The sequence below is a fragment of the Mus musculus genome, chromosome 5 (genome assembly GCF_000001635.26).
Source record: "Mus musculus strain C57BL/6J chromosome 5, GRCm38.p6 C57BL/6J".
Lineage (NCBI taxonomy): Eukaryota > Metazoa > Chordata > Mammalia > Rodentia > Muridae > Mus > Mus musculus.
This window is the reverse complement of record NC_000071.6, coordinates 61,026,580-61,044,194: the sequence shown is the minus strand read 5'-3', so window position 1 is coordinate 61,044,194 and position 17,615 is coordinate 61,026,580.

Sequence of the window (17,615 nt, the reverse complement as noted above, 5' to 3'; positions counted from 1 at the left end):
AAAGGATAATAACAGAAAAAAAAAAAAAAACGATACAATATAAAACAATACCAATACCAATACAATACAATACAATACCAATACAATGCCATAGGAAAAGCAAGAAAGTAATCCCTCAACAAACCAAAAAAAAAGACAGCCACAAGAACAGAATGCCAACTCTAACAAAAAAAAAAATAAAAGGAAGCAACAATTACTTTTCCTTAATATCTCTTATCATCAATGGACTCAATTCCCCAATGAAAAGACATAGACTAACAGACTGGCTACACAAACAGGACCCAACATTCTGCTGCTTACAGGAAACCCATCTCAGGGAAAAAGACAGACACTACCTCAGAGTGAAAGGCTGGAAAACAATTTTCCAAGCAAATGGTCTGAATAAACAAGCTGGAGTAGCCATTTTAATATCGGATAAAATCGACTTCCAACCCAAAGTTATCATAAAAGACAAGGAGGGACACTTCATACTCATCACAGGTAAAATCCTCCAAGAGGAACTCTCAATTCTGAATATCTATGCTCCTAAAACAAGGGCAGCCACATTCATTATAGACACTTTAGTAAAGCTCAAAGCACACATTGCACCTCACACAATAATAGTGGGAGACTTCAACACACCACTTTCATCAATAGACAGATCTTAGAAACAGAAACTAAACAGGGACACAGTGAAACTAACAGAAGTTATGAAACAAATGGATCTAGCAGATATCTACAGAACATTTTATCCTAAAAAAAAAAAAAAAAAAAAAAGGATATACCTTTTTCTCAGCACATCATGGGACCTTCTCCAAAACTGACCATATAATTGGTCACAAAACAGGCCTCAACAGATACAAAAATATTGAAATTCTCCCATGCATCCTATCAGAGCACCATGGACAAAGGCTGATCTTCAATAACAACATAAATAATGGAAAACCAACATTCACGTTGAAACTGAACAACACTCTTCTCAATGATACCTTGTTCAAGGAAGGAATAAGGAAAGAAATTATAGACTTTTTAGAGTTTAATGAAAATGAAGCCACAACATACCCAAACCTATGGGACACAATGAAAGCACTCCTAAGAGGAAAACTCATAGCTCTGAGTGCCTCCAAAAAGAAACTAGAGAGAGCACACACTAGCAGCTTGACAACACATCTAAAAGCTCTAGAACATAAGGAAGCAAATTCACCCAAGAGGAGTAGACAGCAGGAAATAATCAAACTCAGGGGTGAAATCAACCAAGTGGAAACAAGGAGAACTATTCAAAGAATTAACCAAACAAGGAGTTGGTTCTTTGAGAAAATCAACAAGATAGATAAACCCTTAGCTAGACTCACTAGAGGGCACAGGGACAACATCCTAATTAACAAAATCAGAAATGAAAAGGGAGACATAACAACAGATCCTGAAGAAATCCAAAACACCATCAAATCCTTCTAAAAAAAGGCTATACTCAACAAAACTGGAAAACCTGGACCAAATGGACAAATTTCTGGACAGATACCAGGTACAAAAGTTAAATCAGGATCAAGTTAACCATCTAAACAGTCCCATATCCTCTAAAGAAATAGCAGCAGTCATTAATACTCTCCCAGCCAAAAAAAGCCCAGGACCAGATGGGTTTAGTGCAGAGTTCTATCAGACCTTCAAAGAAGATCTAATTCTAGTTCTGCACAAACTATTCCACAAAATAGAAATAGAAGGTACTCTACCCACCTCTTCCATGAAGCCAAAATTACTCTGATACCTACACCAGAGAAAGATCCAACACAGATAGAGAACTTCAGATCAATTTCCCTTATGAATATCGATGCAAAAATACTCAATAAAATGTTAACTGAATCCAAGAACACATTAAAGCAATCATCCATCCTGACCAAGTACGTTTTATTCCAGGGATGCAGGGATGGTTTAATATATGGAAATCCATCAAAGTAATCCAATATATAAACAAACTCAAAGACAAAAACCACATGATCATTTCGTTAGATGTGGAAAAAGCATTTGACAAGATCCAACACCCATTCATGATAAAAGTCTTGGAAAGATCAGGAATTCAAGGTCCATACCTAAACATGATAAAAGCAATCTACAGCAAACCAGTAGCCAACATCAAAGTAAATGGTGAGAAGCTGGAAGCAATCCCACTAAATTCAGGGACTAGACAAGGCTGCCCATTTTCTTCCTACCTCTTCAGCATAGTACTTGATGTCCTAGCCAGAGCAATTCGACAACAAAAGGAGATCAAGCGGATAGAAATTGGAAAAGAAGAAGTCAAAATATCACTATTTGCAGATGATATGGTAGTATATATAAGTGACCCTAAAAATTCCACCAAGAACTCCTAAACCTGATAAACAGCTTCGTTGAAGTAGCTGGATATAAAATTATCTCAAACAAGTCAATGGCCTTTCTCTACACAAAGAATAAACAGGTTGAGAAAGAAATTAAGGAAACAACACCCTTCTCAATAATCACAAATAATATAAAATTCTTGGCGTGACTCTAACTAAGGAAGTGAAAGATCTCTATGATAAAAACTTCAAGTCTCTGAAGAAAGAAATTAAAGAAGATCTCAGAAGATAGAAAGATCCCCCATGCTCATGGATTGGCAGGATCAACATAGTAAAAATGGCTATCTTGCCAAAAGTAATCTACAGATTCAGTGCAATCCCCATCAAAATTCCAACTCAATTCTTCAACGAATTAGAAAGAGCAGTCTCCAAATTCATCTAGAATAACAAAAAACCTAGGTTAGCAAAAACTCTTCTCAAGGATAAAAGAACCTCTGGTGGAATCACCATGCCTGACCTAAAGCTTTACTACAGAGCAATTGTGATAAAAACTGGATGGTACTGGTATAATGAAAGACAAGTAGACCAATGGAATAGAATTGAAGACCCAGAAATGAATCCACACACCTATGGTCACTTGATCTTTGACAAGGGAGCTAAAACCATCAAGTGGAGTGGAAGAAAGACAGTGTTTTCAACAAATGGTGCTGGCACAACTGGTTGTTATCATGTAGAAAATGCAAATTGATCCATTCCTATCTCCTTGTATTAAGGTCAAATCTAAGTGGATCAAGGAACTTCACATAAAACCAGAGACACTGAAACTTATAGAGGAGAAAGTGGGGAAAAGCCTTGAAGATATGGGCACAGGGCCTGGGCCTAGCAAACACATAAGTAGATGCTCACAGACAGCTATTGGAAGGAGCACAGGGCCCCCAATGGAGGAGCCAGAGAAAGTATCCAAGGAGCTAAAGATATCTGCAACCCTATAGGTGGAACAACATTATGAACTAACCAGTACCCCTGAGCTCTTGATTCTAGCTGCATATGTATCAAAAGATAGCCTAGTCAGCCATCATTGGAAAGAGAGGCCCATTGGACATGCAAACTTTATATGCCACAGTACAGGGGAATGCCAGGGCCAAAAAATGGCAATGGGTGGGTAAGGAAGTTGGGGGGAGGGTATGGGGGACTTTTGGGATAGCATTCTAAATGTAATTGAGGAAAATACGTAATAATAAAAAATATTTTTAAAAAAGAAAGAAAAAAAGTCACATGACTTTTCATCTCTCAAGAGATATTAGCTATATTTTAGTCTCTTTTCTAGTATGTAAAATATAGTGAATACTTTATAATCGCTTAAAACTGTCAACATAGTAGTTCTACCTAAAACAAACACACAAACACAGAAATATCAACAGTAGTAAGTTTCCACTTCTCTTTTCTAAAAAAAAAAACAAAAACAAAAAAAAACAAACAAAAAAACATTTTATGTTACTTGTTCTTCCCCTACTGACCTATATCCTACTCTCCCATCTTCCAACCCATTTTCCATTAGTATTTTATATCTTACTATTCCACTTTACCAGGCTTTACTCCTCTTCTATTTCCCTTCTTAAATGGAAGTAATCTCACTGTGACTCTTACAAGGCACAAAACATTTTTTTCTCTAATATGTTTTTGTTTGCATATTTGTATCAAAATTAATAGATTATATGATTCAAAGTCAAATGTTAGCTATATAAATAATATTCATAAAATATATTATGAATAGCATGCCAAGTAAATCTGTACTTGTATATTAATATTGGACTGAGTTACTAAATTTGTAAAATAAACAATTCAGAGATACTTTTATGCATATTTTTCAGGTTAAGAGTGGTCCTTCACTTGGATACTGACAATTTTTAAATATGATTATGGGCAACATGTAAGACGTGTTTCTTCAGACTTACTAACCAGGGAAGAATCATTGGTGGGAGTTCCTAATGTTCCAAGCCATCTGCTACTTATTCTTTTAATGAAGTCAAGCACTCAACAACTTTGAAATGAAGAGTTTTATTTTGTAATTTCTCTTTTCAGTGGTATCACCAGCTTGTTTTGCTCCCATGTAGACTCAGAATTCCAAGGAAAAACTACCTTCTTCCTCTAGGCCAGAGAGCAACTACCCTCTAAACAGCAATACTTGACCTAGTAGTTTACAATACTCTTCAGAGATTCTTCATCAAGACATTTGCCAGGAAGCAACCCAGCACTGGGTACTGGGGAAAGTAGCCATGGGTAGAGTCCACAGATTTCAGGGGCAAAACTTAGTTTTATAAAAAATAAAATTCCTTTTTACTTTTCTTAACTCTTTGCTATTCTAACACCCCTGTTTTCTTGTAATTAACTCCTGTTCAGCCACAAGGAATTAAGCAAAGAATTGATTAGTGTCCTTCTCTCTCTTGCCTGGGAGCCTCTCAATGGCCAGGTAAGAAGCTTAGAACTTATTAACTCTTTGTGAAGCAGAAAGGGAAAGAAAAGGAAAGGGGTTATTTACAGATACCACCAGATTTAGCAGAAATGACTACAGCAAATTTTACTCATGCTTTCAGTCTTTTATGGCTTTTAGATAAAAGGTTCTCCCTGTTAAAAAAAAAAGAAAAGAATTACCTCATAGATAAAATGTTACAAAAAAGGGAATAGAGAAGTATTTCAATATTAAGTTCAAAGTAGAAATTTATATCATTATCATTATATGTTCAAAGCAACAGTTTTACATGGTGTCAGCTTATCATAATGCACACCTGTGGCTTCATCCTTACACCTGACTTAAAATGAATGACCTTTTTTCCCCCTTGATGACAAACTTACCCCCAAGCCCATTTCTCTTTTTAGTGTAATTAGGAAAGCTCATTGTATTCCTTATTGTATAACCTTTAGTTACTATTGTATGAGTAGTAGATATATTCTATTCCTGATTCTAAACTTTATTACATCTTTCTGGCAAAACAACTAAAACCATTTCATAAGACTTTCCTAAAACTATTTGAATCAGTTCAGAAATTCTATAAAGTCACTAACTCATTTAAACGGCAAGAATTCATAAAAGTTCACCATCATGTTCATCTTCAGGGAATTTGCCCAATAGGGTAAGCTAATGCCAGAAATCATTAGACTAATAGTGACAAGAAAGGCACAGCAGCAGCATGAATCAATCCTGGGATGAAGTCTCTAAGGACCCTGCATTCTTAGAGCTCACCCATTACAGGTCATGTAAAATGGTGGTCCATCTCTAGAAAACTCACCTGTATACCTTTATCCTTTCCTAGATGGCTTTTTGTAGACATTGCATTCTATAGTTGATCAATTTGCTTGAGTAGAAACAGAGAAAGGAAAGGGAGTATTTCAGTCTATAGTTTCTTTTTCTTGGGAACTCTATAATTTTTGTATGGAGACTGTGTTTAATAGAATTTGAAACGGATGCCAAATTGTATCTTGCCATAATTATTATAAATGTTAAAAGGGTATACAAACACACACACACACACACACACACACACACACACACACACATATATATATATATATATATATATATATATATATATATATATATATATATATCAGTTGCCAATTGCCAATAGCTTCATGACTTGCAGTGGGACTTTTGCCCAATTCCTCTTTTCATGATGAGATATAGAAAGAGTTAAGATGGTAAAGGATTCGTACATGAGATCTTTAGTGATGTATGTTTCTATGTACAGTTTCTCTATAGGATTCCCCCCTTTTTTTGACAAACATCGATCTGGTGTAATCACGTTCACTGTCCCCTGCTTTTTCAATTAGCACTAGGCATTGGTATTTTTTAATTGCTCTGCCTTATAATATGCTTCCTTTAAGGATAAGCATTCATTGTTCTCCTGTTCTCTTCACTGTGCTTAGTTATGTGTCTCTATCATGCTTGTTATGTGCTTCTGTGTTAATCAGTACTAATCACGTACACTGTAAAATAAATTTCTAAGATGAAACTTGATAGACATTTTGTTCTGTGAGTATAATATAAGGAATCGGGAGTAGGTGCCATACTACATCCATTTAAAAATGTAATGGTACTATGTTCTCCTCTAGGATCTATGAACTGTTTAGTCATAGTTTCTCAGCCCAGCAGTAGTGTCATGTATGAGTTTTATCTTGGGGAATGGGACAAACCTTGATTACTTTAAGAAATGTTCATGCCACTATTGCGTCAATGGTATGTCTTCTCTTGTCAGGCATCATTGTGCCTTCAAGGTTCAGAGGTAAGTACTTTCTCTTTTGGTAACTTGCATAGCATCCTCCAGTGCTATGAAAGATGGACAGGAAAGATGATGCTTCTAGGTTAGTACTAGGTAGATTTCTTCATGTCTGAAACTCCAGCTTGTGATGCTGTAAACAATGCGATCTTGTAATCAATTTTTAGGAATAACTTGAGGAATGAGAATACTTTGAATTATTTCAAATGTATAGATTATCCCTGGCTAAGAACTACAAACTCAGGAATTCATTCCCATCACAGAAATTTTCATTTGTTAGCTTCAGATGTCTAGTGTGAGTGTTGTTGTTCTCTTATAGGATAATTCAACTTGAACTCATTTTATATCAGTCATGGTGCAATGAATTCATGACAATAGACCTGTTTATCATTATCCCAAAAATTGACTCAGAGTTTTTAATTTTCTCATATTCTTGCTATTACTTTTTTGTTCTTTTCTCTATGTTTTCTCTAACATCAATGGCAATACTATATACAGTTTTGAATTATATGCCATAATGAACAATTATTATTTCAGTATTTATAAAACAAAAGAGTTATATATGCTCTCTATAACTAAATCTCATTCATTAAAATTTAGTTTCAAAGACACTCAAAGTACAGGTCTGCATATGTAGCAGAAGATGGCCTTGTCTGGCATCAATGAGAGGGGAGGTCCTAGTTTCTCACAGCCTAGAGGAATGCTAGGGTGGTGAGATGGGAGAGGGTGTGTAGCTGGGGAAGCATCTTCATAGAAACAGGGTTCATGGGGTGGAATAGGGGTTTTCAGAGAAGACTAGGAAGTAGAATGACATTTGAAATATAAATAAAGTAAAATAACCAATAATATTTTTATAAAAGAAACTTATTATACTGGTGTTTAAAAAAAAGTCTAATTTTTAATGTTTTTTTATCATTCCAATTCATAGCCTTACAACATATTCATCATAAGGTATATTGAGGAGAAGAAGTGATTTTTTAACAAGATTTGAATTCACCAATAACATCTAAAAAACTTTAAATACCTTGTTTGAGTGTCACCTATTGATAAAGGCAAATATCTCATAAATACTTGTGTCATGGCTCTTCTCCAACATTCATGATGATATTTAGTTCTTTTGAAAAATGGTGCTTAATTACAAATCCCAGTTGAAAAACTCAATTTATTTTAATTATTTCTTTCTATATTATGTACATGGGTATTGTTCCTACATATGTGTCCTTATACCACATTGATACAATGCTTGTTTAAGTCAGAAGAGTGCATTGGGAATTCCTGAAATTGGCGGTTCAGACTGTGTTGTACTTTTATGTGGCTATTAGGAAGTTAGCCTGGGATATCTATATGACCCACTATTACACCCATTACAACTGAGGTTATCTCCATAGCTCATTGGTGTGTGTGTGTATGTGTGTGTGTGTGTGTGTGTGTGTGTGTGTTAAATAAATAAGAAAAACTTTTTAAAGTTTACAGAACTAGGACACAACTCTCACAGGAGAGAGATTACAAATACAGATAAATAAAAATTTGGGTTAATGACATTAGCACATTATACATTATATTGTTCTGAACTTAATGCTATTTATTTTGGTCCATTTGTATAAAGAAAATTAACTCTAACTGGAATCTATCAGGTGACTCACTGCTGATTTCATTTCTCTGCTTTCTAGAGTATTACCATAAGGTTAGAAGTATATCAGGGCTTTCAAAAAAAGGCATGGTATTGTATCCTTTCTGTGGTTGACTCAGTATAGGTCTGCAGTCTGCTAAGGACGAAGAAGCACATTTTCTCTATTTCTTAAGCCCCCAGCATAGCAAATTTGAAATGCAAGTAAAATCACTGCAAATCAAGAGAACTGGCTGCCGTCCAAGTCTTCAAATTCACTCCTCTGGCTGTATCATTTATGGAAATTGATTCTCTTTTTCATGTCAGGGAGGGGCTAGGAATGAATCCATGAGAAGAGCACAGGAGAACTCAGGAAAGGCAGAACAATTTCATTTACATGGAAAAGTTCAAGGTTAGCAGTATTTTTCTATCCAAATGTCAAATAATTCATTAATTCTATTCAATACTTCACATATTGTCAGTATCAGACCACGGTTTTGGAATTTGAATACAATTCTTTTCAAACTTGTCATAATATTCTCATATCAAAGTTACTTTGTTTACCATTTTTATTTCTATTGTTTGAGTCTGATCTTGTTGAGAATCTCTCTCTCTCTCTCTCTCTCTCTCTCTCTCTCTCTCTCTCTCTCTCTCTCTCTCCCCACTCTGGTTTTCTGATACACACAGTTTTATTTTGTAGCCTATATGATAAAAACTAAGGTTAATGCTGAGCACACATCCAATGTTCAATGAGTTCACACAATTCCTGATCCTAAATATTGTCTATGTTTCTTTGTGCATTTTGGATGGTGAACCTGCTCGGCTAGGTGAATGTGTTCAACTGCTAGCAGTTCTTATCATTACTTGCCACATGTTCATCCTATTTGTAGAAATAATAGGATGTGTGACCCATCCAGGGAAGTGAAGTTAGAGTTCTCAGACTATCCAGACCCAAGGAATATAGACAATTCTTATAAATTCTGGCTTTTGAGATCAGAGGACTCAAAATCATTCCACCTACGATAGACCTAAAATCAACTTCAACCCATACCAGCTTCAACAATGAGTATTTTGTACAACCAAATATTAGTCAACACTTAAAGTAACAAAGGGAAATAACAAAGCAAAGAAAAAATCAAGCCAAAAATGTTCCATCTGGGGGTCCATCCTATATACAGAGACCAAATCCTATGGATGCCAGGAAATGCTTGCTGATAGAAGCCTGATAGCCTGATACGGCTGTCTCCTGAGAGGCTCTGCCAGAGTGTGACAAACACATAGGAGGAAGCTCACAGCCAACCACTGGACTAAGCTCTGGAGTCCCCAATGAAGGAGATGTAGAAGGGACTGAAGGAGCTGACAGGATTTACAGCCCCATGGAGGGAGCAACAGTGTCAACAGGCAAGACATCCAGAAGCTGCCTGGGACTGGACCACCAACCAAAGAATACACATGGAGAGAGCCATGGCACTGGCCTTATATATGGCAGAAGATGGCCTTGCTGGACATCAGTGGGAGGAAAAGCCCTCTGGCCTCAGGGTTTCAATGCCCCAGTGTAGGGGAATGCCAGGGTGGGAGGATGGGAGTGGGTGGGTTGGTGAGTACCCTTTCAAAGACAGGGGGGAGGGGGATAGGATATGAGGTTTCTGAAGGGGAGACCTGGAAAGGAGAAAACATTTGAAATGTAAATAAAGAAAATATCCAAAGACAAACAAACAAACAAACAAACAAATAAAACAAAACAACACAACATACCTCATCCTAGCTGCCTGGAAGCTAGTCTTCTACTAGCAGATTTCAGATGAAGATATAAAACTCTCAACTCTGCCTACATCTTGCCTGCCTAGATGCTGCCCTGCTTCCACCTTGATGATGATGGACTGAACCTCTGAACCTCTATGCCAGCCCATTTCAATGTTGTCCTTTACAAGAAAATAAATCATATTAGTTCAAATAAACCCTATATAAAATATGGTAGTCTCGCGGTACAGTGGTGGTGCATGCCTTTAAACCCAGCATTTGGGGGACAGAGGCAGGTGGATTTCTGAGTTCTAGGCCAGCCAGGACTACACAGAGAAACCCTGTGTGATAGTCTCTCTCTTTCTTAAGTGTTAAAGTGTTGAGGCTCTTATTTGTCTTTAAGACTTAAGTTAAACTGCAAATTTTCTAAATATATTTTCTTCTAGAGAACTGAATAAATTCCTTATATCTATACTACAAAAAATTTACTTATTCATCATGTTCATGTCTGAAAGCTTTATGCAATGAAAACTGTAGATGGACAAATGCAAATTTAAAAAATACTATTAAAAAACCCTCTATTAAGTTTAATTCTCTAAAAATCACCAATTCTATAATATTGACTACCAATGAGGTATTCCAAGTTCTAGAAAAATAATTTAAAATGGTGATAAATATATTCAAATATCTCAGAGGAAAAATGCATACAGTAGCCAAAACCATAAAAAGGCAAAAATAAATACATAAAATAAAAATAAAATACCAAGAAACTGTATTAAAAGTATCCAAGGAGGACAAGGTGACATACATTGTCAGGCAATTCAGAATAACAGGCCTTCAATGGGAATTTTTAAAACCAGAAGGTTACATACACATCTGCATCTGAATTTCTGAAAGATCACAGCTGACAACCCAAGCTACAAAACTCAGAAAAACTTCCTGCCATAATGGAAGGAAAAAGTCAAACTTTCAGTGACATTAACTGGCCAAACAATCCATGTCCACTAAGACTTCAGAATATCCTGAAGGAAAACCTTTGAACTGAAAAGAATAGTAAAGATATCCAAGAAGCAGCAGGGAGGTGGTGCAAAGGTAGATGCTAAATTCATAACTGCAACCTTATCAGTCAGTCTAATGGTACCTATATGTATATATTTAGGGTTAACTTTTATGCTATGGGTGTATTACTTACTGGAAAAAATTATGTCTCTCGTGTGCTGCATTCCTACTTTCTTCTATGTATTTTAAGTAGGGTTGAGGTATCCAGGACTTTCATTATTCATTTTAGCATTTCTAATATTGTTTTGCATTTAACTTATTGTGCAGCAACTATGTATGTAAAACATTATGGGTGTAGCTTATGGTAGTACATAAACATATAGGATTAGAGCAAAATTAATGAAAAAAGAAAATGAATTTTAAAAACTGGGCAAGGAAGTATATATAGGAGAGTTTGCAGAAAGGAAATGAGAGAAAAAAGTCATTCTGATTATAATTTCAAAAATTAGAAGAAATAATTACAAAAGTAAGATATTCATTTAAACAGATGAAGAGTAAGAAAATGCAAAGCACTACAAATACAACCCAATTAAAGAAGCTGTTACATGTCTTATATTAATACTAATAATGATGAATATCAGTGGATTCAATTCCCAAATCAAAAGATACAAACAAGTAGATTATATAAAAAAACCAGTAACACTATTTTTGGTGCCTTGGAGAAACATGCCAACAGTCAAAGTCAGACACTCTACATTCTTAGAGTATAAAAAATATAGAAACTTATAGAGACTAAACAACAAACATGAAATAATGAGTATGTCAATCAAGCAATTAAAGGACAAGTATAGTGGGAGTGGGTGGGTAGGGGAGCAGGGCCAGGGAGGGTATAGGGAACTTTTGGAATAGCATTTGAAATGTAAATAAAAAAAAATATCTAATAAAATAAAAGAAAAACACAAACACAAAAAAGAAAAAGTATAAATCTCTAGACTTAAACATCACCATAATCTATGGGATAAAATAAAGATAGTCATATGAATAGTTATACCCAATAAGTTCATATTTATTCACAATTAGAACTATCTAAAATGAATAACTTAATGCTTTGTCCAATATCTTGGATAAATAAGAACAAATCAAAATTAAACAATCGTTTTCTATATCATGGTGATGAATATTTAGAAAGTATTGAAATATTTCTATTCAGAGTAGCTTGAAAATATGAAAATGTCTTGCAATACATCTATCCAAGAAGTGAAAATCCTAGAGAATGGAAACCAAATCACAGAAGAAAATTTAATGGCATTAAAAAAAGACAATACTATACATGTTTATGTAAAGAAAAATTAACAGTAAAAATAGTTATCCAGTGTAAAGCAAATTACATGTTTATAGAAATCGCAACCAAAACTGCAACTTCATTCTTCAAAGAAAGAAAAACAAAACAAAACAACAACAACAAAAAAAAACAAACACCAACAACATCCACTTGTGTTTACTCATAATATCATACATAGATGAAGTAAACCAAAATAACAAGAATCCTATTACAATTATCACCAAACTGGGTTTCAAGTTATATTACAAAGTTATATTAATAAAAACATGGGCTTGGCTCCAGGACTCCGTGGAGGGCAGGCTGCACGGGTGACGGTGTGGAATACAGAGGCCAGCTGTTTCTGGGACAGGCAAGAGCCACAGAGCTTCTGAGGTGGCACCATCTTCAGCTCCAGACAACTGGCCACCTTCCTGGTGAGTGCACAGGGATCCGCCAGCCCGAGAGGTTTGTGCCTCAAGCCCTGGCAGCGGGAGCCTCCTTGGCTCCAGGACTCCGCAGAGGGCAGGCTGAACGGGTGAAGGTGTGGAATACAGAGGCCAGCCATTTCTGGAAAGGCGAGAGCCAGAGAGCTTCTGAGGTGGCGCCATCTTCGGCGCCATCTTCGGCTCCAGACAACCGGCCACCTTCCTGGCCAAAGCAACACAGCTTCTGGGAAAGATCCTGTTTTGGGCCTTCATCTTCAGCCAGGAGGAGGTCCAAACACCAGATAACTGTGCACCTTCCCTGAAAGAGGAGAGCTTACCTGCAGAGACTGCTCTGACTACTGAAACTCAGAGGAGAGAGCTAGTCTCCCATGTCTCCTGATAGATGGTAACAAAATCAACAGAGGAACAATCTCTAAACAAAGACAACTATAACAACTAACTCCAGAGATTGCCAGATGGCGAAAGGTAAACGTAAGAATCCTACTAACAGGAACCAAGACCACTCACCATCATCAGAATCCAGCACTCCCATTTCGCCCAGTCCAGGACATCCTAACACACCTGAAAAGGTAGACCTGGATTTAAAAGCATTTCTCATGATGATGGTAGAGGACATAAAGAAGTAATTTAATAACTCACTTAAAGAAATACAGGAGAACACTGCTAAAGAGTTACAAGTCCTTAAAGAAAAACAGGAAAACACAACCAAACAGGTAGAAGTCCTTATAGAAAAACAGGAAAACACATCCAAACAGGTGATAGAAATGAACAAAACCATACTAGACCTAAAAAGGGAAGTAGACACAATAAAGAAAGCCCAAAGTGAGGCAACACTGGAGATAGAAACCCTAGGAAAAAAATCTGGAACCATAGATGCCAGCATCAGCAACAGAATACAAGAGATGGAAGAGAGAATCTCAGGTGCAGAAGATTCCATAGAGAACATCGGCACAACAATCAAAGAAAATGGAAAATGCAAAAAGATCCGAACTCAAAACATCCAGGAAATCCAGGACACAATGAGAAGACCAAACCTACGGATAATAGGAGTGGATGAGAATGAAGATTTTCAACTCAAAGAACTAGCAAACATCTTCAACAAAATTATTGAAGAAAACTTCCCAAATCTAAAGAAAGAGATGCCCATGAACATACAGGAAGCATACAGAACTTCAAATAGACTGGACCAGAAAAGAAATTCCTCCTGACACATAATAATCAGAACAACAAATGCACTAAATAAAGATAGAATACTAAAAGCAGTAAGGGAAAAAGGTCAAGTAACATATAAAGGCAAGCCTATCAGAATTACATCAGATTTTTCACCAGAGACTATGAAAGCCAGAAGAGCCTGGGCAGATGTTATACAGACACTAAGAGAACACAAATTCCAGCCCAGACTACTATACCCAGCCAAACTCTCAATTACCATAGATGGAGAAACCAAAGTATTCCACGACAAAACTAAATTCACAAATTATCTCTCCACAAATCCAGCCCTTTAAAGGATAATAACAGAAAAAAACCAATACAAGGACAGGAACCACGTCCTAGAAAAAGCAAGAAGATAATCCCTCAACAAAACTAAAAGAATACAGCCACAAGAACAGAATGCCAACTTTAACAACACAAATAACAGGAAGCAACAATTACTTTTCCTTAATATCTCTTAATATCAATGGTCTCAACTCCCCAATAAAAAGATATAGACTAACAGACTGGCTACACAAACAGGACCCAACATTTTGCTGCTTACAGGAAACCCATCTCAGGGAAAAAGACAGACACTACCTCAGAGTGAAAGGCTGGAAAACAATTTTCCAAGCAAATGGTCTAAAGAAACAAGCAGGAGTAGCCATTTTAATATCGGATAAAATCAACTTCCAACCCAAAGTTATCAAAAAAGACAAGGAGGGACACTTCATACTCATCAAAGGTAAAATCCTCCAAGAGGAACTCACAATTCTGAATATCTACGCTCCAAATGCAAGGGCAGCCACATTCATTATAGACACTTTAGTAAAGCTCAAAGCACACATTGCACCTCACACAATAATAGTGGGAGACTTCAACACACCACTTTCATCAATGGACAGATCGTGGAAACAGAAACTAAACAGGGACACAGTGAAACTAACAGAAGTTATGAAACAAATGGACCTGACAGATATCTACAGAACATTTTATCCTAAAACAAAAGGATATACCTTCTTCTCAGCACCTCATGGGACCTTCTCCAAAATTGACCATATAATTGGTCACAAAACAGGCCTCAAGAAATACAAAAATATTGAAATTGTCCCATGTATCCTATCAGACCACCATGGCCTAAGACTGATCTTCAATAACAACATAAATAATGGAAAGCCAACATTCACATGGAAACTGAACAACACTCTTCTCAATGATACCTTGGTCAAGGAAGGAATAAAGAAAGAAATTAAAGACTTTTTAGAGTTTAATGAAAATGAAGCCACAATGTACCCAAACCTATGGGACACAATTAAAGCATTTCTAAGAGGGAAACTCATAGCTCTGAGTGCCTCCAAGAAGAAATGGGAGAGAGCACATACTAGCAGCTTGACAACACATCTAAAAGCTCTAGAAAAAAAGGAAGCAAATTCACCCAAGAGGAGAAGACGGCAGGAAATAATCAAACTCAGGGGTGAAATCAACCAAGTGGAAACAAGAAGAACTATTCAAAGAATTAACCAAAGTAGGAGTTGGTTTTTTGAGAAAATCAACAAGATAGATAAACCCTTAGCTAGATTCACTAAAGGGCACAGGGACAAAATCCTAATTAACAAAATCAGAAATGAAAAGGGAGACAGAACAACAGATCCTGAAGAAATCCAAAACACCATCAGATCCTTCTACAAAAGGCTATACTCAACAAAAGTGGAAAACCTGGACGAAATGGACAAATTTCTGGACAGATACCAGGTACCAAAGTTGAATCAGGATCAAGTTGACCATCTAAACAGTCCCATATCACCTAAAGAAATAGAAGCAGTTATTAATAGTCTCCCAGCCAAAAAAAGCCCAGGACCAGACAGGTTTAGTGCAGAGTTCTATCAGACCTTCAAAGAAGATCTAATTCCAGTTCTGCACAAAATATTTCACAAAATAGAAGTAGAAGATACTCTACCCAACTCATTTTATGAAACCACTATTACTCTGATACCTAAACCACAGAAAGACCCAACAAAGATAGAGAACTTCAGACCAATTTCTCTTATGAATATCGATGCAAAAATCCTCAATAAAATTCTCGCTAACTGAATCCAAGAACACATCAAAGCAATCAACCGTCCTGACCAAGTAGGTTTTATTCCAGGAATGCAGGGATGGTTTAATATACGAAATCTATCAATGTAATCCATTATATAAACAAACTCAAAGACAAAAACCACATGATCATCTCGTTAGATGCAGAAAAAGCATTTGACAAGATTCATCACCCATTCATGATAAAAGTTTTGGAAAGATCAGAAATTCAAGGCCCATAACTAAACATGATAAAAGTAATCTACAGCAAACCAGCAGCAAACATCAAAGTAAATGGAGAGAAGCTGGAAGTAATCCCACTAAAATCAGGGACTAGACAAGGCTGCCCACTTTCTCCCTACCTTTTCAACATAGTACTTGAAGTATTAGCCAGAGCAATTAGACAACAAAAGGAGATCAAGGGGATACAAATTGGAAAAGAGGAAGTCAAAATATCACTTTTTGCAGATGATATGATAGTATATATAAATGACCCTAAAAATTCTACCAGAGAACTCCTAAACCTGATAAACAGCTTCGGTGAAGTAGCTGGATATAAAATAAACTCAAACAAGTCAATGGCCTTTCTCTATACAAAGAATAAACAGGCTGAGAAAGAAATTAGGGAAACAACACCCTTCTCAATAGTCACAAATAATATAAAATATCTTGCCGTGACTCAAATTAAGGAGGTGAAAGATCTGTATGATAAAAACTTCAAGTCACTGAAGACAGAAATTAAAGAAAATCTCAGAAGATGGAAAGATCTCCCATGCTCATGGATTGGCAGGATCAACATTGTAAAAATGGCTATCTTGCCAAAAGCAATCTACAGATTCAATGCAATCCCCATCAAAATTCCAACTCAATTCTTCAACGAATTAGAAGGAGCAATTTGCAAATTCATCTGGAATAACAAAAAACCTAGGATAGCAAAAAGTCTTCTCAAGGATAAAAGAACCTCTGGTGGAATCACCATGCCTGACCTAAAGCTTTACTACAGAGCAATTGTGATAAAAACTGCATGGTACTGGTATAGAGACAGACAAGTAGACCAAGGGAATAGAATTGAAGACCCAGAAATGAACCCACACACCTATGGTCACTTGATCTTCGACAAGGGAGCTAAAACCATCCAGTGGAAGAAAGACAGCATTTTCAACAATTGGTGCTGGCACAACTGGTTGTTATCATGTAGGAGAATGCGAATTGATCCATACTTATCTCCTTGTACTAAAGTCAAATCTAAGTGGATCAAGGAACTTCACATAAAACCAGAGACACTGAAACTTATAGAGGAGAAAGTTGGGAAAAGCCTTGAAGATATGGGCACAGGGGAAAAATTCCTGAACAGAACAGCAATGGCTTGTGCTTTAAGATCAAGAATTGACAAATGGGACCTAATGAAACTCCAAAGTTTCTGCAAGGCAAAAGACACCGCCAATAAGACAAAAAGACCACCAACAGATTTGGAAAGGATCTTTACCTATCCTAAATCAGATAGGGGACTAATATCCAATATATATAAAGAACTCAAGAAGGTGGACTTCAGAAAATCGAATAACCCCATTAAAAAATGGGGCTCAGAACTGAACAAAGAATTCTCACCTGAGGAATACCGAATGGCAGAGAAGCACCTGAAAAAATGTTCAACATCCTTAATCATCAGGGAAA